Below are 20,001 nucleotides of genomic sequence, written 5' to 3'. Positions count from 1 at the left end.
GGAGATGGCCTCAGACCATGTGTTGCAGTGTGACAATTACACGACAGTAGACTAAGGCTCACAGTTATGCCTGGATTTTTAAAAGGAGTGTGTGTGGGTGGCCTTGTTTTGCCAAGAAAAACCTTGGTTTTTTCTCCTTAACTCTGCAGAAGAAATAAGATACATTCTACCACGGTTTCACAGGACTCCTAGCCCAGCACCTGACTTGGAAACTCTTCCAAGAGGGTCCCCATTCATAACGTTGATATGTGGGTCTCAGTGCCCTGACCTTTAGCCTGCATTCCTGACAGAAGCAGTTTAAAGGGGTGCGTGACCTGAAAGGGGGACAGGGTGGGCGGTTCTGGGGGGGCAAGTGGACCCACCATAGGCCACGACTAAACAAATCTGGTTCAGGAGAGGAGGGTCTGTAGATGAGCAGCCCCAGCGGAAGTGATCCCTGAGCCGAGTGAGGACCATCCTCGGGCAGCCCCCCAGAGCCCCACACTCTCCCGGGAGGGATCTGCACCACCACTGCCCAGAGGCAATTCCTCCACACGAGCACATCTCCCAACCCTGAGAGCCCCGCACCCCAGACAGGGCCTCGGAGCACGTGAGGGACGAGGCAGGTGGGCCTGGGGCCCTGGGTGTGTGCCAACCCTTTCCAGAGAGAACAAACTGCTCTCCGCGGAAAAAAGTGAGCAGAGGCTGCACTTTCCATCCCAGTCGATGTGACCAGGACCCTCCCAGACACCCGCTCCTCGTGGAACCTCAGCAAGGTGTGTTCCTGAGGGTCTTTGTGCAGAGACGGCCCCCACGGTGCCAAGTGGACTCCTCTTGGATTACTGGGTATTTCACTGAGAGACACAGACGGACAGCTCTGGGACCGAGGGAGGCAGGGCGTGAACGCAGGGCCCTGGGGGACTGGTGTTTGGGGTCAGTGTGTGTGTCTGGGGAGGGGTTTCTGAGCAGGAGAGGAGGCGAGCGCTTAGTTCCTGGGCTTCTAACATTCCGTGATCTCATCCAGACCTACTCTCTTAGCTTCCTAGAGCTGCTGTAACTACAGTTCTGCAGTCCCGCAGGCTAGAGGTCTTATGCGACAGAACCTTATTGTCTCACAGTTCTGGAGGCTGGAAATCCAAGGTCAAGGTGTCGGCAGGGTTGTTCCCTCTGAGGCTTCTCTCCTTGACTGGTAGATGGCCGTCTTCTCCCTGCGTCTTCACATCGCCTTCCCTCCGTGTGTGTCCATGTCCAAAATTCCTCCTCTTATAAGGCACCAGCCATATAGGATTAGAACGACTTTAAGGATCTCTTTTTAATTTAATTATCTCTTTACAGACCTTACCTTCAAGTGTGCTCACATTGTGTGGGCAGGGCTTCAACATGTGAATTTGGGAGGATGCACTCCAGCCCATAACACCTGCCGAAGCAGCAGGCTTCTTAACCCGGATGGCAGCTGGGCACCCCACCCGTCAGGGCAATCCTACATTGCCCACAATGTATTTCACATGTGCTTTCTCCTTCAATCCCTATAGCCCCCCTGGAGTCAACAGAGAAGGCAACCTCGTCTCATTTCACAGATGAGAAAACAGAGGTCCTGAGAGGTGAAGTCAGTGGCCCTGAGCCCCCTGCCAGGAAGTGAACTTTCTGGTCTGAGTCTGGGCCCCTCAACTTCTCGGCACTGTTCCTTCAAACTCACTGCTCCAGGGACCAGAGCATTTCCCTCCAAGGAAGGAAGAAAGTATTTTCTCTGAGAAGAGCTTCACACCTGAGTCAAGCTCGCAGGCACCCAGTCTGCTCGTCCTATTTAATGCGCCAGAGCTTCATCTCTTAACATGTATTTGCTAAATAAAGTTACTTCTCCCTGCAGTTGGCTCTCATGTGGCTGCCGTGGGCCAGGCGCTCTGCGAGACCCCTCATGTGCATTATATCAAAGTATAAATCATACTTCACAGATGAGAAAATGGAGGCTGAAGGAGGTAAAACTGAACAGCTAGTCATTGCTGGAGGGGGGGCACTGAACCCAGATCAGGGCGATTCACAAACCCATGTCTTTCTAGGGTAGTGACCTCAGCAAATTCAGTTATTCAGCAAGTGTTCATTAGGGGCCTGCTCTATGCCAGGCACCGTTCAAGGTGCTGTTCTAGCTGCTTGGCGTTCGTCCGTTTACAAAGGAGACACTGACCACTGGCCTTATGGAGTTAGAGTTTTACAGAGGGAGACAAACAATAAGCATAATAAATAAGGAAATGTGTTATACGTTGGAAAGTGGTAAATGCTGTGGAAGAAAGAAAGGCAGCAGGGTGGGGGTGACCAGGAATGCTGGGCTGGGGAAGGCCAGGTTGCAGTATTGAATGGGGTGCTCAGGGAAAGCGTCCGAAGCACAGACTGGAGGGAAAGTAGTTAGACCGTGAGGATGCCTGGAAACGAAGGCTCCAGGCAGAGAGAAGAAGCGCAAAGGCCCTGGGCCAGGAGGGTGCCTGGTGCATTGTAGGGACAGCAAGGCGGCCCTGTGTCCAGGTGGGCAGGGAGGAGGGTGCAGGAGGGGAAATCAGAGCAGAACAGGGCCAGCTGGGTTGGGCTCACGGCCAGTGCCAGGACCTGGGCTTGGCTCTCAGAAGTGGGACCTCTGCAGGGCTCTGAGCAGAGGCGGGTGGGGCGTAGTCTGACCACATTCTAGTGGGATCCCTGCTGCTGTGTTGAGGACAGACGGCGAGGGATCAGAGAGGAAGCAGAGACACCAGTTAAGAGGCTTCTGAGATAATCCACACAGCGGCTTGGGCAAGGCGGTGCTGATGCTGAAAGTGCCAGGTTCTGCTGCTGTTGCTGCCGTTTCTCCCTCTCCCCATCTCCTCCTCCTCCGCCTTCTTTTTGGAAAGTCTGTGGAATGCAGCTGACTGTATTGCAGTCCTGGTGTCTCCAGTGAGCAGCTCTGAGGCCAGAGAAAGCTGCTTCAACACGCAGAAAATCAGTTTTCTCCTTTAGAAAATGGGGTAAAACGGGGTTCACGATGCCAGCCTCCCAGGGCAGTTGGAGAATCACCTGTGGATGGATGGATGTGGGGCGCTTAGCAGGTAACAGATGCTCAGTCCCAGCCGGCTCTGTCCAGGCCCCTCTAACTCCAGGGCCTGAAACCTGCCTCAGATCGCGGGGCTCTGAGCCCTCGTCCCCCTGCCCCAAATGGGAACCCTCTATACGTGGGGCTCACAGATGGATGCAGCCCTTTGCGAGGCCCCAAAGGCAGAGCCCGTAGTCATGGGGGAACCAGCTTAGGGAGGCCCAGGGATCCAGGGATGAGCTTCATGTCTTTTGACCCTCAGGGTAGGGGGCTGTGGGCGAGCACTGGATTAGGAGTCCAGTAACCTACATTTCTTTTCTTTTTTTAAAAATTGAGATATAATTGACACATAACATTACGTTAGTTTCAGGTATACAACACAATATTTGTATTATGTTGCAAATGGTCACCACAGTAAGTCTAGTTAATAGCAACCTGCATTTCTGCATCAACTCTGCCAGGTTCTAGCTCAGTGTACTTGAGAGACAACTTCTCTCTGGGCCTCAGTTTCCCCATCTGTCAAATGGGTTGACCAAAATCTCTGTGCTTCTCTCTAGCTTTCTGGAGGTTTTCTGGGCCTGAGGGAGCCCAGACAGTTGTGGAGTTGTGGAGTTGCTCACTTCCTTATTTTCCTACATGACTTGGCCCTATTTCCTGGCACCCACCTCTCCCTAGCCAATTACTTGGTCTGAGCCATTTCTGCAGGAAGGGCTGGTGAGCCAAGCTGGGATCAGAAAAGTGCTGGGACAAACCTGGGCTACACAGTCTAACGCCCTCCTCTCAAGATAGGCGCCGCCTCTAAGGAGCTGTGTGGATGGAGGGTCATGGAGATCCAGCTGGAAGGTCTCTTAGAGACTCCCATCTTACAGCTGGGGAAGCTGAGGTTAACAGAGGGTAAGGGACTGGTCCAGGGTCTCACAGAGGTCACTGGAAACATCTGTTTTTTTGTTTGTTTTTTTTAAATAAACGACGAACAGCTTTATTAAGGTGTAAGTGGCGTCCATTAAACTCCACATGAAGTGCACAGTTGGATGAGTTCTGACACATATACACCCCCATCAACCCAGTTCCAAAATCAAGATCCTTAACTTTCCCATCGCCTCCAGAAGTTTCCTCATGATCCTTTGTCCCGTCTCCCTCACCGACAGTCCAGGCAACCTCAGGTCTGCTTTCTGTCCCTTTGAGTTTTTGCATCTATTTTAAGGGAGCGCTGACAGGGCTGGTGGGCAGGCTGGGTGTGGCCTGGGAGAGAAAGTCAGCGGGGCCACCAGGACTGTGGCCTGAGGACTGGAAGGCTGGAGCCACCGTCCTCTGAGGTGAGGGAGGGGGAGCTTCCCAAGCTCCGCTTTGGGCACGAGGCGGGCTGTGCAGTCATCCCCGTGTGGGGAAGGGTCAGGGGTGGTCAGCCGCAGGAGCCCTGAGTTCCAGGGTCTGGGCTGGAGACTTGCAGAGGACTGGGAGCCGGGGACAACCAGACCTCCAAGGAGCGAGGGTAGGCGATGGCCGGGCCCTGGCCTCCCACTGAGCGGTCGGTCAGGGCCGGCTCTCTAGAAAATGTCTGCTTCCCTCCAGGGGTCAGGCCTCCCCGAGCCCTGGAAAGGGGGCCCTCCAAGGGCAGAGTGTCGTTCAGCTTGCCCAGTGCCCGCACAGGGCCTGGTCCCTGGGAAGAGCTTGGTACACGCTTGTGGAACAACCAGGCTAGGAGGGCAAGGAAAACTCTCCTCACCTCTGCAATGTTTGCAGGAACCATTTCTTCACAGAGCGTGAGTCACAAGGGCAGGATCTGTGACCCTTTACTGGAGGGCGTGTACCCAGACAACGACAACCGCTTCCCGCGGGCCTCACCTCTGGCCGGAGTTTTTGTAGAAAAGGAAAAAGCAAGATGACATTTGACTCACCTTTCGCAAACATTCCCTCAGCTGACCTCCCAATAACCCCATCGGTTAGGTCCCTACTTGACAGATGAGGAAAGTGGGGCTCCAGAAAGAAGACGGGACCAGATCTGAACCCACTGTCTCTGAATCCACTGCCACCTTGGTGACACTTGGTGGCATGAAAGTTTGAGCAAATCTGCCTTTGGCCGTCCCCAGCTGAGCACTGCCCCTTTTCCAGGGCTCTGCTCTCTCTGCAAACCTATTGCAAGACATTTTGTCCTGTTTGGACTAGCCACCCGATCTCCCTGCCCAGCCTCACACCTTGGCACTCCATCCTGGCCTTTCAGTGTGAGCCCACACTCCCCAACCCTGCCCAGTCCTCAAGGACCTTCTCTGGGCCATGCATAACTTCTCACACCCCAGGTGTGTGCAGGGCCTCATGGCAGTACCTTCTGGAAACCCCAATCCTGCTCAAACATTCAACTTACCCGATAAACACAGTTGGGCAGCTCCCACAGTGTCTGGCCTGGCACACAAGAGGCAGGCACTGTCCTAGCTGTCCTGTGCCTGGAGAGGGGAAGTCAGTGGGTCAACCTCACGTCATTAACTTTGACCATGAAGCATGCTCTGAAGGAAAAGGTCAGGGCATGGGACAGAGGGACCAGCCATCCCAGGGTCCACAGAGGTGTTCCGGGGAAGGGAGGGGAGAGCTGGGGCTGAAGGATGAGCAGAAGTCACCAGGGGAAGATGGAGGAGAGACTGTTCCAGGCAGAGGAGGGAGGGGGCCGGGCTGTGAGGGACAGAGAAGGCCTCTGTGCCTCGAGAGGGGACACCAGGCAGGGTGACTGGGGATGTCCAGATGGGAGGCGGGACCAGAAGCGGTGTGTCTTATCCACCAGAAGACACACACACCCTTCCCTCAGGTGGCTCGGTGGCTGGGGCCCAGGCACTGGGAGCGGGCAGGGGCCTGGGGCCTCATGGCACCCTTGGAGAGGGCGGCTCCCAGGTCAGTTCCTGCTCAGCAGAGGCCAAGCAGCTCCAAGAGCTTTGCCCAGCAGAGAGGGCGGTGCCAGTCCCCACTCCCTGTCCATTGCCCGCTCCATGCAGCCCTGGAGGCCTGGGCCTTCCATCTGCTGAGTTTTCTGACTGAGGCGGAAAGGCCAAACCCTGGAATGTGCTGACCTCTGCCTCCTGCAACGCCCAGGAGCTACGGCCCATTCTTCCCAGTGCCAGAGCCCTGCTGAAGCCAAGGGTGGGCACGGCCCAGCACGGGGCAGGGCCAGGCAGGAGGGATATTTCCAGTAGGATGGTTCCCAGAAGGGCCTTGGCTCCCCAGAGCTTGCTTCACCGTCCCCAGCATCCTCCCCTAATGAGGAGAGGAAGGCCCCTGAGGCCAGGGTCAGCACAGCACGCCGCAGACGCCACAGGCCAGTACTGGCTCAGTGCTTCCTGGGCAGGGCCCTGCCGGAGCCCTTGAAGCTGGCAGCCCTGGAGCGCCTTTCAGGAAACGTCCCAGTTGGTTTTGGAAACCACTCCCTTCGCGTAGGAACGGAGGTATGGCCTGTGTTGGGAGGGAAGTCACCGGAGGCTGGAAGGGGCAAGGGGCTGCAAGGCAGGGCCTGGGTGTGGGGAGAACACCAACCTCCGAGGAAGCCCACCCTCGCCCTCTGCAAGCCTCAGTGGCCTTATCTGTGAAATGGAACCCACAGTTGCTCTGCCAATGCCCGAGAAAGGGTTTGAGGCCACAGGAAGCTGTACGGTGCTTTCCAAGTGTGAGGTGAGGCTCTTATCAGGCTTGAGTCACCCTAGCGAAGGACACTGAGGTAAGGCAGTGACAGCCTTCATGTGGAGCAGAGAAGCTGCTAAGCTGGGGTTCTCTGCTGCCTGAGGGCACAGCGGGACCCACAGAATGAGGGGACAGGCAAGGTCTGAAAACTCTCAGAGTCCCTGATTCTGAAATACAGAGCCCTGGGATTCTTTTCCCCAGATGAACTGAGCCCCGAACTACCCTGGCAGGCCAAGACGTGGGCTTGCACTGGGGCTGGTGGTTCTTAAGGGTCACACACAGAGCCTCAGATTCCCGTCTGTGAGATGAGGAGTTGGACCAGGACTCTGACACATTGAAAGTGCCCAACCGTATCCCATGAAGGAAATTCCCTGCAGTGACTGGAGAAGGAGGGGAGAGGAGGTGCTCCGGGCACCCAGGCCTGGGGCCCCCTGTCTGCCGGGCCAGCCTCCCTCCCTCCCAGCCTCCCTCCCTCCCAGAACTGCCCAGGAGCTCAAGACATGGCCAGCGGGTGGGTGTCAGGCCCCTGGTCAGGTTTGCCGTGTTTTGCTGTGTGGCGAGTCCTGGCCTGTGGTCAGCTGTCCCCCATATCCAAGGCAGATTTCCCAGGATTGAGCCCTGAAAGTGGCTCCCAATTTTGCAGGAGGGAGAACAAACTGATTCCAGGGAAGGTCTATTTTTTCCGGAACATTAAAGACAGCTGTTGTTTCTGCGGCCTGCAGGGGTGCCCCCCACCCTGTCATCCCCAGAGTGGCCGGGCCCCAGACCCTTGGGACCTGGGAAAGACGCTCTCCTCCACCCTTCCCTCCCAACCCCCACTCTCACTTCCAACCAGCAGCACTTCTGCTGGGATTCTCCACCTTGGACTCGCTCCCGGGAATTTCTGGAAGCATCAAATGGTACAAACAGATTGTTTTCATTATGATTATTCTGTGTTTAACCTCCTGGCCCAGTGTCACCAAGAATTGGGGGCTCTTTCTTAGAACCGCATGGAGTGAGAAGCCTTTCTTTCCTCTGCTCACTCCCTGAATCAGTCTTATTTCTCTTCCCTCAATTCTGGATCTCTCCTGACTGGATCCAGTCCTCTGCACGCCCGCCCCCAATCCTGCAGTCTTTATCTGATGAAGCCTTGGGGTCTCAGGGCAGCAGACAGGCCCCAGTGACCCTGCCCTCCCGCCCGACCTGCACCATCATCAAATCCTGGCCTCTCCCTGTGGCTGCTTCCCAACGTGAAAGCAGCGTCTCTGAACCTTCCTCCAAAAGGCTTAGGGGATCCGCCAACATTTGGTCTGAATGTTTTTAATATGAAGATTTTCCTATTCCTCAAAATTGTAATGAAAACAACACACCCACACAAATGTGTTACATACAAATTTTAGTACATTGAAAACTACCAACACATTAACTTGGGCTGCTGCAGGAATGTGTTTTTTGTGCAGATCTCAGAATAAAACTCTTATTTAATTAAAGGTGGGCCTAGGAGCGGCAAGAGAGCTGATAAAAACAAACAAACAAAACAATGACACTTTTAACAATTGCAAATGCCTCTCACTGTGAAACAGGATTTTTTGATCTTGCGCAATCAATGTAGATGGCAGTGGTCCTCACCTGGGGCGATATTACTCCCCAAAGGACATCTGACAAGATCTGGAGACATGTTTGGTTTTCGGGTAGAGTCTAGGGATGCCGGCAAACATCCTACAGTGCACAGGACAGCCCCACAGCAAAGAATAGGCTGAAGAATTCTGATATAGCGGGAGGTGTTGGATGCCCAGGTTGGCCTAAGACTCTGGTTGATTTCTGTAACCCTGGATTTCAGGTGGCTTTTTTCATCAAAATGGCCTTACTGTTCTCATCAGTTGGCTTAATAAGTAAACACTACAGATAGGAAGGCATCAAATAAAGTTTTGCTTAATTAAACACTGTTTCCATGGGGTTCCAGGTAAGATTCTTTAAATGCAAAAATCTGTAGCTACGAAAGCCCGTGTCCAGCTGGGCTTGTTTCTGCTCATGGCGTTCCCGACAGCCTGACTCTCCCGCTCCAGCCCGTCCCACTCAGCCACCCTCTCGCTGCAGCAGAGACACAGCCCCCTCTGGGCTTCCTGACATGTAGGGAAGGGGGCTTATCATGCCGATGGACCGCGGGCTCCACGGGAGCAAGGGTTTTGCTCTGCTTTGTGCCTGGCGCAAGTGGGTGCTCACTGAACACCCACTGAATGAATGCGAAACTTAATCCCAAGGTCTCTGAGGGCCTGGAGGGTGGGTTGGGCAGTGCTGGCAGCCGCTGCCCTGCACTGCCCTGCTGCTCTTGGCCTTGCTGCCCACATCGCCCATGAGGAAGTCCTGAATCCCATTCCCAAGAGACTGGCTCCTTGAAAGGGGCCTCTGGACGTCACAGGCTCACCTCCTTTCCCCAAGTTCTGTGGTCGGGAGTGTCTGTCTGGACGCCGCCCGGAGTGGCCCCCAGTCTTCCCATTCACCTTTGAAGGCTCCTCCCAGCTTCCCACGCCCCCCGCCCCCCCACCCCAGGAGCCTCACTGGGGGATGGGGGTGGCTGGGCTGGTGCTCAGAGACATGTTCATCCACGGCCTCCAAGGCTAACGGACATTTCCGAAGTGCCGTCCCTTCCCAGGGCACAGGGCGGGTTCCCCAGGAGTCATCGGCAGAGTCCACCTGCGCCGCTGGGAGCCTCACCCGGGTGGCCAGGCGTCAGGCTGACGGTGCAGCAGCCCCTCCCTCAACGAGCCATGCTCTTTGCTCACTGGAGCCTCCCCAGGCACCTGCAACGTGCCAGGCCCTGTGAGCACTCAAAGTTCACCCCACTGAAGGTCACGATCCTCCATTGTAGGGAAGAGCTTTGTAAGTCCAAGCCCCCAAAGGTAGGTGCCTCAGCCCAGTACTGTTAGCGTCCCAGCAGAAGTCACTTCTATACTCTTGCCCATGTAGGGAACACTAGGGAACATGACTGTGTCGAGGCAGTGGTAGGGTGGTGGGCTTAGCACATGGTCAGGGACTTTGCCTTAGTCATCCTTGAACCCCCAGAGCAGGCCTGTGAGTGTTTGCAAGGCCCTGTGCTATGGTGACAGGATGGCTGAAGCCCCACCCACTGTGCGCTGGACCCCCTACCCTGACCACGGGCCTCCGTCACCATGCGGGCTCTCGAGTTGGGCCACAAGGGCTCCCACCCTGGCCCCACCACTCCCAGCTTGTGTGACCCCGAGCACACTGCCTCGGCTTGCCAAGCTTAGGTTTCCTCGACTGTAAGACGGCACAACGGTGTCACCTACCTCACTTGGCAGCTGTGAGGATCAGACGGTATAATCCACGCCAAGCACTTAGAACTGTGTCAAGCATACATCGGTGTTAGCCACCGCCATCACTATTCCTGCAGAGTCCTGCAGCCTGCAGGCCAGAACTGGCCCCTGGGGGACCCCTGTTTGCCTCCCGACTGCTGGGTCCTTGTCTTGCTTCACAGCCCGGCCCTGACATGGTTTCTTCAAGGAGGAGCAGGAAGCACCCCTACCATGCGGGGAGCAGCCTCTTGGGAGGCACTGCTGCGTGGCCAGAACAAAGCCTCAAGCGGCAGTGTCCAGAGACGCAGATACTTAAGGATCTTTCCGGCCCCAAACTTACAGACGCAGAGACCCGCAAAGCACTCCCCCCAACTTCCTCACTGAAAGCCAGAGTCCTGCTGGGAGGATGGGGGTGCTGTGGCCTCAGCCCTGACCTCTGACTTCGGGGAAGAGCCTCCTTGGAGAAGCTATTCAACTTGCAGAGACCTTGTGGGAGGGAAGGGGGTGTCCCACCAGGACACCAAGGGGAAAGGGCGTTGTTTACATTTCCTCGGACTCTATTGTTTCAAAGGACACAGCATGGCCATTTCCCACAACAATGGTGGGATGGAGTCAGAATTCCTCACGTCTTGCAGTTGAGGTCGGGCTGGCTGGGCGGTTTGTTTATAACAAAAGTCATCATTTTACCAAAACTATTTACTAAAAACTATCTTCCCGTATCAAATTTGAGAATTTTGGTCTAAATGTGACAAGTGGGTTTACTTGCTACAGATGGTTTTCCTGCAAAGACTGGCCAGGCTTGGTCAGGTTTTTGAAGTGAAAACAGTGGCCCTGCAGGCACCCTACATACAGGGAGGCTTGCAGAGCAGCTGCCCTGCACCGTGGGCCCGAAGGAGAGCAAGGCTTTGTCTTCCTCAAGCCTGTGTGTCTAACCACCACAAGTTACGGGCCTTGAGAAGAAACGGAAGCCCATTCAGTGATGAGTCAGACGGTGAGGTTGAGGGGGTAGCCTAGGTCTGTCCTGGACACCTCAGTACCTTCCCCATCTCCACCTTCCAGGGGCTCAAGGCAAAAACTGGTGCCTCTCTCCCCACCACAACTCCTGCTGGCCCTTCCTTCAGCGTCTGTCCAGAGCTGGACCACCTCCCGTCACCTCCACGGCGGCCACCCCGGCCCAAGCACTATCTTCTCCTACCTGGGTCATTGCCGTGGCCTCCTCCCTGGTCTCCCTGCTTCTGCCTTTGCCCCTCTACAGTCTACCAGCTGGAGAACGATCATTTTAAAATGTAAGTCCGAAGTTGTCACTCTTCTAAAATGGTCCAGAGTCCAGAGGACCCTTCCCAGCTCACATGGAGCCAGATCCAAAGTCCCTTCTGTGGCCTGTACAATCTGCTCCCACCCCACCCCCAGCACACTCACCTTGGTCCCCTCGCTCACCCCTCCCAAGCACGCTGGGCCCTCGCTCTCCCCTGAGCAGCCCCTGCACAGCCCAGCTGTTCCCTCTGCTCCCACAGAGCCTCCCTCACTTCCTTCGAGTCCCTGCTCAAGTATCCCCTCATCCCTGACCATCTGGACAATTGCCAGTGTCCACCCCACTGCACACCCTGGTCTCCTCTACTATGTGCTTCATAGCACTGCTGACACCTTAGCTGTCTGCTCACCACTTACTTGTTCATCATTGGTCTCCCTCCCTAGAGCATCAGCTCCTCAGGGGCAGGAAGTGGTGGTATTCACGGCTCCATCCCCACTGCCCAGCCGCCCGTGGCAGGAGCTCGAATAACTCTTGGTGAATAAATGGTGATTAAATGAGTGAATGCCGAGGGCAGCCCCAGACAGCCGTGATTCCTCTCCTCTGTCCACGGCTGACGGAGCCGGGGACTGCCAACCCCCAGATGGGCCAGCAGCCAGGCAAGTCAGGAAGAGAAAACTCAGTCCTCCTGCATGGTGGGGACTTGTGGGCCAAGCCCTCATCCGTCTCCAGCTCCCTCTTTCTCAGGAGTTTAGAGAGGATTAGCCAGGAGATAGCAAGAAAGAGAAGTTACCTGCTGAGGGTTCCCAGTCGCAGAGACAGTGGCTCCCCATGGAAAGACTGCGGGTCCTCAGATGAGGCCCCAGGTTGTCGCAGACCTCTGGCTCCAGGTGCCACTGGGAGCCCGCAGGCCCGGGTGAAGAGCTGCTCCCTCCACACGTATGGTATTACGTCCCTGGTGTCGGCGTTAGGATTGGGAGCAGGGTCAGGGAGGGCTACTCTGTGTAAGTGTTAGGGCTCAGGGCAGTTCTGGGTGAGACAGAGGAATGCCTTCGGTGGCCTTTGGCTGGTCTGGCCATCCAGGGAAAGCATTCCAGAGAAGGAGGGCCAGAGAGCACACTCTCAACTTCCATAGGCGATCGTGAACTTGGGAGAATATTCCAGGTAGAAGAAAAAAATACACTAAGAAATAACAAAACTGTTTCCTGAGCAGAGGCAAAGAAGCTGGAAAACAATTGTGTAGATTGGCTGATGTGTGGGATTCATGCTGGGGGTGGGGGTGAGGGGTCAGGAAGAGGTGATTAAATGTTTCTCCAGCACCTGCTGTATGCCAGGCCCTGTGCTCCGTGCTGGAAGACGAACCAGGCCCGATTCTCCCCACCCTATCACACCCTGCACAAGGCAGTGGGTGTCAGAAATATGTGTGCAGCCAGCATCACATGCACACGCATACATGCTTATGCACATATACAGTGCACTTCCACACACACATACATGGAGAAGACCTACTTGGATGAGAGCTTACTCAGCGGCCCTTGTCAAGTCTCTAAAACGATTTCTCCCAACAGAAAACAGGCAGTGGCACTACAAGATCCACAGGGCAACTCACAGGCTGCACCCAGCTCCCCGCCTGCAGCCCCCTGGAGGCCAGCCTCCCACCCTGAAACAAATCCCTTCAAGTGGCTCTTGTTCCTTCCAACAAAAGCACCCAACTCCTTCCTCCCATCAGAAACGTTGAGAATCTAAGGTGTCATCAGTGGGAAAAAGCAGGGTGCGGAACAACGTGTGAGTAGGTGGATTCCATTTGTGATGTTAAAAGTCGCCGTAATCATGGATGTGTGGGTTAGCTCTGGGGGGAAACAAAGATCCTGGCAGCATGGGGTGGGGGGCTGGAGTGGGAAGGAGAGAGATTTCGTTTTTACTGGGTTTTATAACACATTTTGAATTTTGTATCAGGTTTATGTATTACTTAATCAAAATAAGAAACTAATTCATAACATTTAAAAAAATGCCCTGGCTCTGTGGAGCCAGACTTCCTCACAAGCAAGTCTCCAAGCATGGTGGCCCACAGGCCTTCCTCACCATTGGGTGCCGGCCAAGTGCTGTGGGCCCAGGCACACCATGGGCTCTGGCCAACTCGTACACAGAGCGCCCAGGCTGGGAGGCACGTGGAAGCCCTCGGGCAGGGGGCCTGGAGAGCCAGGCGGCGTCTGAGCTGCTCCCACCGCGGCAGCCTGAGGAGGCTCAAGTCCAGACGTTTGCTCAGCCCTCGAATGGCTCTGTTGGAGCACCGCGGTCCCAGGAGAGCAAGTCCCATTGGCCAGTCCTCGGTCTGATGCCCGCCCTCAGCTGCATCAGAGCAATAATGGGAAGGGCCTGGGGCTGGGAGTGGACGTCCTGCCCGTGCCTGGGCTCACCCTGCCAGGGCTGCCCACAGTGGGGAAGCTTCGCTCACTCCACTGGGTGCTGCAGGGTGCCAGGCCACCACAACTGGCCGAACATGCCCCACGGGCGTGATGGAGCACAGCGCACTTGAAGCTACAGGGTGGAACGTGGTGGTGGACAGTCAGACCAAAGGAAGCACAGACTGAGTGACCAGCCACAGGAGACGGCTTGCATCCCCACTGACAGAGTGCCCTGTGAGAGAAACGAATTGGGTCTTGAAGAACTGCTAAGCTATTCTGAACATGAAGTTACAATTTCAGAGGCAATTAACGGGATTTGGTTGTGTGACTCACATTATAAGCCCATCAGGGCTGAACCTCCGCGTGGCTGGCGTGCCACAGCCTGGGCCTGTTTCTTGGCAGGAACTGGAGAGCTGATCACCGGCGATGCTCCTGGGAGCATGTCAGAGGTGGGTTGAGAATGTCAGCCGCCCGAGAATGTCAGAGGTGGGTCGGTGGATCCCAGCACGTTCCCGAACCTTCTGGCTGAGTGGCTTACTTCTCGGCAATCTTGCGGTGCCCTGTAGTCTATGGAAGGACATTTCTCTTTCACGAAAATATTGAAATAATTGGAGCTGAGGAGTGGTACAAGTCTGGCCTGAAAACCCCCGCCGTGAGTCCTGAAGCTGAGGCTGCCAAACCCCAGTGTTCTCACTCGCTTGGTCAGTATTAAACAATGACTTCCTCCCATGAATAGGTATGATTAAATACATTTTCCTGGGATTGCTTTTTATTACATGAAAATCTGTATTTTGGAATAGTTAATAGGCTATCTATACACCTAACTATTGTTATCAGTAAGATATCAACCATTCTGCGATGGCCAAGGGGCTTTTCAGTTATGGTCGATACCAAAAAGCCAAAGGCCTTATGAAAAATTATTCCTGTCCACAGACTTGGAGAAAGGAGCCAAGCACCCCCAACTTCCCTTGGCATCAGCCATTCAAGATGAAGGCTCCGTTTTAACTTCAAATCATTTCTTCTGGTCCCCTCTGTGAGAAGAGCTTGTTTTGTTCTGCCATGTATTCTGCCTGTCTTCAGCCTCTGGCAGAGGTCCCTGGGACCCTCAACCCAGGCCTGTTTCCCCAAGAGGGTGACCAACTGCCCCAGTTTATGTGGGACTGAGGAGGTTCCCAGGGCATGGGGCTTTCAGAACCAAAACTAGAAAAGTCCGGGGCAAACCAGGACAAGTTGCCCAACCTAGTCCCCTATCACTCGGTCCCATCATAGTTGCTTTCTCCACTCTGATCCACAAGGACAGGGAGGGACAGTGTGGTCTTGGCAAGAATAAGTCAACTCCCAATAATTTCTCCCACATGGTGGTCCACCTGCTCCAGTCTCTGTCCCAAGGGCTTTTCATGTATTATCTCATCTCACACTTTCCACAAATGCATTGTGGAAAATCCCAGAGAGGTTAAATGACTCATCCAAAGTCACCCTGACAATAGGTGGAGAGGCAGGAACGGGGACACAGGTCTACCTGACATCAAAGCCTCACCCTTCACCTGGGAACAACATGCATATAAACCAAACAATCATTCTACAGTTTCTTACACCACTCGTCTTTTAAAACTTTGCTTGGGAAACCCTAAAAGATTTCTGAAATACTTTGTACTGTCTCAAAATTTAACTCTACAGTATTTTATTATAAGTCTAAATTGCTCTAAATATATATAATTTTTGATATATTGTAACTATTAAATAAACTGTCACATCACTCTTTAAAATGTATGCAGTGATGGGAATGCAAAATAGCACAAACTCTGAAAAGGGGAATTTGGTAATACCTAGCAAAATTACATGAGTGTTTATCCCTTTACTCATCAACCCTACTTCTAGGAATCTATCCCAAAGATACACTAGCAAAAAATACAAAATGGCATATTGTAAGGCTGAATCACTGTTTATAACAGCAAAAGTCTGGAAATCCACATTTCCAGCAATCAGAGACTGATTTAATAAACCACAGCATGTCAATACAATGGAGTTCCATGCAGCTATGAAAAGGAATGAGGAGAATTTATGTATACATTTTTGGTATAATAGGACATGTATTGTTCTATGAAAAAAAGGCAAGGTGTAGAATCATGTGTATAGTATACTACATTTTTATACAAGGGCCGGGGAAATATATGTATATACATATTCATATTTGTCTATATTTTAAGACAAAACAACAACAGTTGAAGAGGAGATAAAAATGGTATCCTGCATGGAGAGGGAGTGTAAAGGATTTAGGGGAAGAGACTGGAAGCTGAATTTCTCTGAATTTACCTAACTTTATAGCTTTGACTTTGGAATCATATAGATGTTTTACAGAATAATTAAAGAAAATTAAATCAAATGAACCTAAGTGGCTATCAAGCTGGTGGCTTAACCATACAGAGAATTATTAAAGTGACATTAAAATACAGTAATTTGGCTGAATATTAAATCTTAATCTTAAATAGAAATCTTTTTTTTTTTAATAGATTTATTTATTTATTTATTTATTTATTTACTTTGGCTGCCTTGGGTCTTCATTGCTGCACGCAGGCTTTCTCTAGTTGCGGTGAGCGGGGGCTACTCTTTATTGCTGTGCTCAGGCTTCTCACTGCGGTGGCTTCTCTTGTTGCGGAGCACGGGCTCTAGGCGTGCGGGCTTCAGTAGTTGTGGCTCGCAGGCTCAGTAGTTGTGGCTCACAGGCTTAGTTGCTCCGCGGCATGTGGGATCTTCCTGGACCAGGGCTCAAACCCTTGTCCCCTGCATTGGTAGGCGGTTTCTTAACCACTGCGCCACTAGGGAAGCCCTTAAATAGAAATCTTAAGTTGCTTAGTTGCTTAAGTTGCTTAAGTTGCTTAGTTCAGTAATCATACTGTGGTGATAATATTAGTAATATTATTTTGAAACTATTGTATATTAGGATAAAATCAATAATTTTGTTAGTGTTAAGAGGAATCAAAATTTTCAGCATAAGAGAAAGGAGATACAAATACAAAATTTTAAATGTTAAGTCAAATTCTGTAATCTTAAAGTTTAATCTGAAATATTAACATTGACTCATAATTTATTTTTATGTTAGAATACAAATACCTATTTCCTAGCTCTGCCCTCTGAAAAGACTTAGAATTAATGACTCATCCAGTAGAAATGAGCACTCCTAGCACCCAGATTATGGTCTCTAAATACCATCTCCCAGTAAAAGGCTTCTGGGAGAAATGTCCAGAGGCTGAAGCAGGAAATTTACAAGGTGAGCCTGTAATACCTTGTTAAACTAGAAAGAAAGGATGCTACCCAAGACTATTAGGGTCATGTCAGAAGATCACAGGAGTCAAGTCTTACCAGCCAGATAGACATGAAACAATTTGAGCATCAAAATGAATAATGACTGCAATGAAATTTTACGTCAAATATACTTAAAATAACTGAGTCCGTACATAATAACACAAAAACAAAAACACTGACTCAGATCATGGGCCCGGAGCACCCTTGCATGTCTTTTATGGGTAGGCTAGGGATGCAAGCCCCTGGCCACTCGTTGCCCAGACCATTTATCAGGGTTATGTTAGCAGAGAACAACCTGGGGGGATGAGCAATATCTCCCTCCAGGACAAAGGTGACTCCTCATCCTCTAAGCTAAGTGTTTCTCGTTGCAGTGCAACCGCACTGTATGTATGGCATCTACCTGGGCTGCTCTGTCTCACCCCATGGGACCTGGAAGACAAGGGGACTGACACTTACATGAAACCATGTTGCTTGCTGTGACATGAATAAAAGTCCATTGTTTCTGACCCAGGAGTTGCGTGTCTTCAGCTGACATCTATGAGACTGTGGCAGCTAACTTGATGGCTCTTTGTAAGTTAAGATCCCAGACAGACACTCATCCAAATCACTGGTCACCTTTAGAAGTTATAAGGACACCAGCTTATTATTTTGAAAATTAGTAAAAAGCAATCATTTATTGCAAAACTGGCACAAACTATACTTCAGGTAACTAAATATTTGATGTAGGAAAGTTCTTTATAGAAGGATCTTAGCTAATGAATTCAAAAGGGGTAGATAGAATTTGAAAATCACCATTTTGCACACCCTAATATAATAATGAATCTAAGCAATGTTCATTAATGACAGTCCTTTAAAACCACTAGCTAGAATGTTGATGAAAAACTCTGCAGTGCAACACTCACACAAACAAAGACAACAGGCATTTATGTGGCCTTTGATGCAATAAAATGAGAACAAAATCACACCATCTATGAAGTGTTCTTATAGAAAATCACCTACGAATCTGATTAAAACTCCAGACCTAACCACCATTCACAGGGAAGAGAGGGAACAGAGAAACCTGTGAATGACACCAAGAGGGTGCAATCAACAAACTCCAGAATATGGGAAACTCTATAGTACAGATGCCTTGGTTTCTTCAATAAATAAAAGACCAGGAAAAAACAAAAAGAGAGAGGCAGAACTGCTAGATATTACAGGAGAGTTAAGAAATGTCAACTAAATGCAATCACTTTGAGAACTTTGTTTGAATCCTGATTTAAACAAACCATCTGTAAAAAGACATTAATGAGACAACTGAGGAATTTAAACATGATGGAATATTTAATGATATTAAGGAATAATTGTTAACTTATTGTGTCACAATAGTATGTGGTTATGTTTTTGAAGGAGTCCTTACTTCTTAGAAACTGAAATACACACAGATGAAATGATATGTCTGGAATTTACTTTAAAATAATCCAGCGGCCCAGAGGCCGGGGAAGAAGTGGGAGTGGGGCTTGGAGATGATACAAGAGCCATCATATGTTAATTATTAAAGCAGGTCATGGGCACATGGGGATTTGTTTTAATATTTTCTTTACTTTTGTGATTGAAAATTTCCATAGTAAAAAAGTATTTTTAAGCAAAATGGTACTATTTCTGGGCTTCTTAAATAATGTAACTAAAATCCAAATACACAAAAGTTATGTGTTTGATGGAATTAGAACAGTACATCAAATCTGAGAAGAAGAAATTAATCTATTGAAGCAAAGCTGATTTTCTAAAAATTGTGGGCATTCCATCCTAAACAGCTTTTGGGAATATTTTGTCCCACACCCATACCTAAGTAGACAGCCTGCTTTTAATTTACTTTCTAGAAATTATTAGCATAAAGAGAAGGTAAAAATACTATCAATCGTGTGAAAGACATTAGAGTTTTGGATACTAAAAGGAGACTGATATACTTGAAAAGATTGGAACCTACTGGACTGGGGGTAAGTGGGAGTGTGCCGGCTCAGATGCTGTCCTGGCTTCCTCTGCCCCAGCCTCCCACCCCATCCCCGAATCCACTAGGTCTCCCCACTCTGCACCATAAGCCTGCTATCGGGCCCTCCTGGGTCCAGTTTGCTCCTCCCCTCTTCTCTCTCTTTCTTTGCCCATCTCTCTCTAGCTCCCATGTCAGGGCCTGCCGCCATATGTGACATATATGGGAAGCGGTAGGTGCCTGGCCCTGCCATAAATCTGCCCACAGGGAGGGGGCCCCAGTCCTCCCAGACTTCAGGGAAGGGCCATGATCTTTGACCCCCTCCTCCCCATGGGCCCTCCCCTCCATCTTCACTTTTCCACCTCTGGGTCTCCAGATAGGCCTTCCTTCACTGCCTCTCCAGGAAGACGGCATCCCGTGTATCATTCCCGGGCCCAGCAGCAAACCCACATCAGCTTCTGCAATGTGCTGGCCTCCTGGAGAAGCTGGCCAGGCTGGAACCCCCCGAGCCGTCGCAGTCATTAGCAGGCTGCTGCCCATGATGGGAGGAGGTGCACCTGGAATGAGAGGGGACAGAGTGGAGGGTCAGCACAGGACAGCATGTGGTAGAAGGAAAAGGATGGCTTAAATGCCCCCCAAGAGGGCACATCTGCAATGCTCAAAGAAGGAAAAGGTGAGTCCAGAAGACGATCAGCAGATGGTCAGCAGGCACTCATTCGGGGGCGGGGGGGGCCATGGGCTAGTGAGAAGGAGGGACAGCCGGGGGGAAGGAAGGCAGTCAGTTACTGAGTCATTCATTCCGAAAATGGGTGCAGTGAGAGCCCCTGGCTGTGCTGCAGTGCCTGAGACAGAGTCCTCCAAGAGAAGGTTCCCTACTCAGAACATATCAGAGAGCGTGTGCCTGAGGGACCACTATCAGAGCTCAGGCCTGGGGGACCCTCATCAGAGCTCAGGCCTGGGGGACCCTCATCAGAGCTCAGGCCTGGGGGACCCTCAACAGAGCTCAGAGCCTGGGGGACCCTCATCAGAGCTCAGGACTCCTCAGGGCTGGCCCTAATGCTTCATGGCCTGCTGGAAGCTACCTGTCAGAG

At 51.7% G+C, this 20,001-nt stretch overlaps 1 long non-coding RNA gene across 1 annotated transcript in view; it reads right to left on the bottom strand.

Moving 5' to 3' along the window:
• Window positions 1-5,908: 5,908 nt before the first annotated feature.
• The window catches only part of LOC309629126, a 29,360-nt gene continuing 15,267 nt past the window's right edge, over window positions 5,909-20,001 (bottom strand). The window contains exons 3-4 of the long non-coding RNA XR_014244863.1: window positions 19,273-19,467; window positions 5,909-17,559 (exon numbers count right to left, since the gene is read on the bottom strand). This is a non-coding gene — a long non-coding RNA (uncharacterized lncRNA). The remainder of the gene's footprint in view (window positions 17,560-19,272; window positions 19,468-20,001) is intronic.

The sequence above is a fragment of the Balaenoptera borealis genome (assembly GCF_965194805.1).
Source record: "Balaenoptera borealis genome assembly, chromosome: 5".
Lineage (NCBI taxonomy): Eukaryota > Metazoa > Chordata > Mammalia > Artiodactyla > Balaenopteridae > Balaenoptera > Balaenoptera borealis.
Note: the sequence above shows the minus strand (reverse complement) of the source record. Positions and strands in the feature narration are given on the sequence as shown.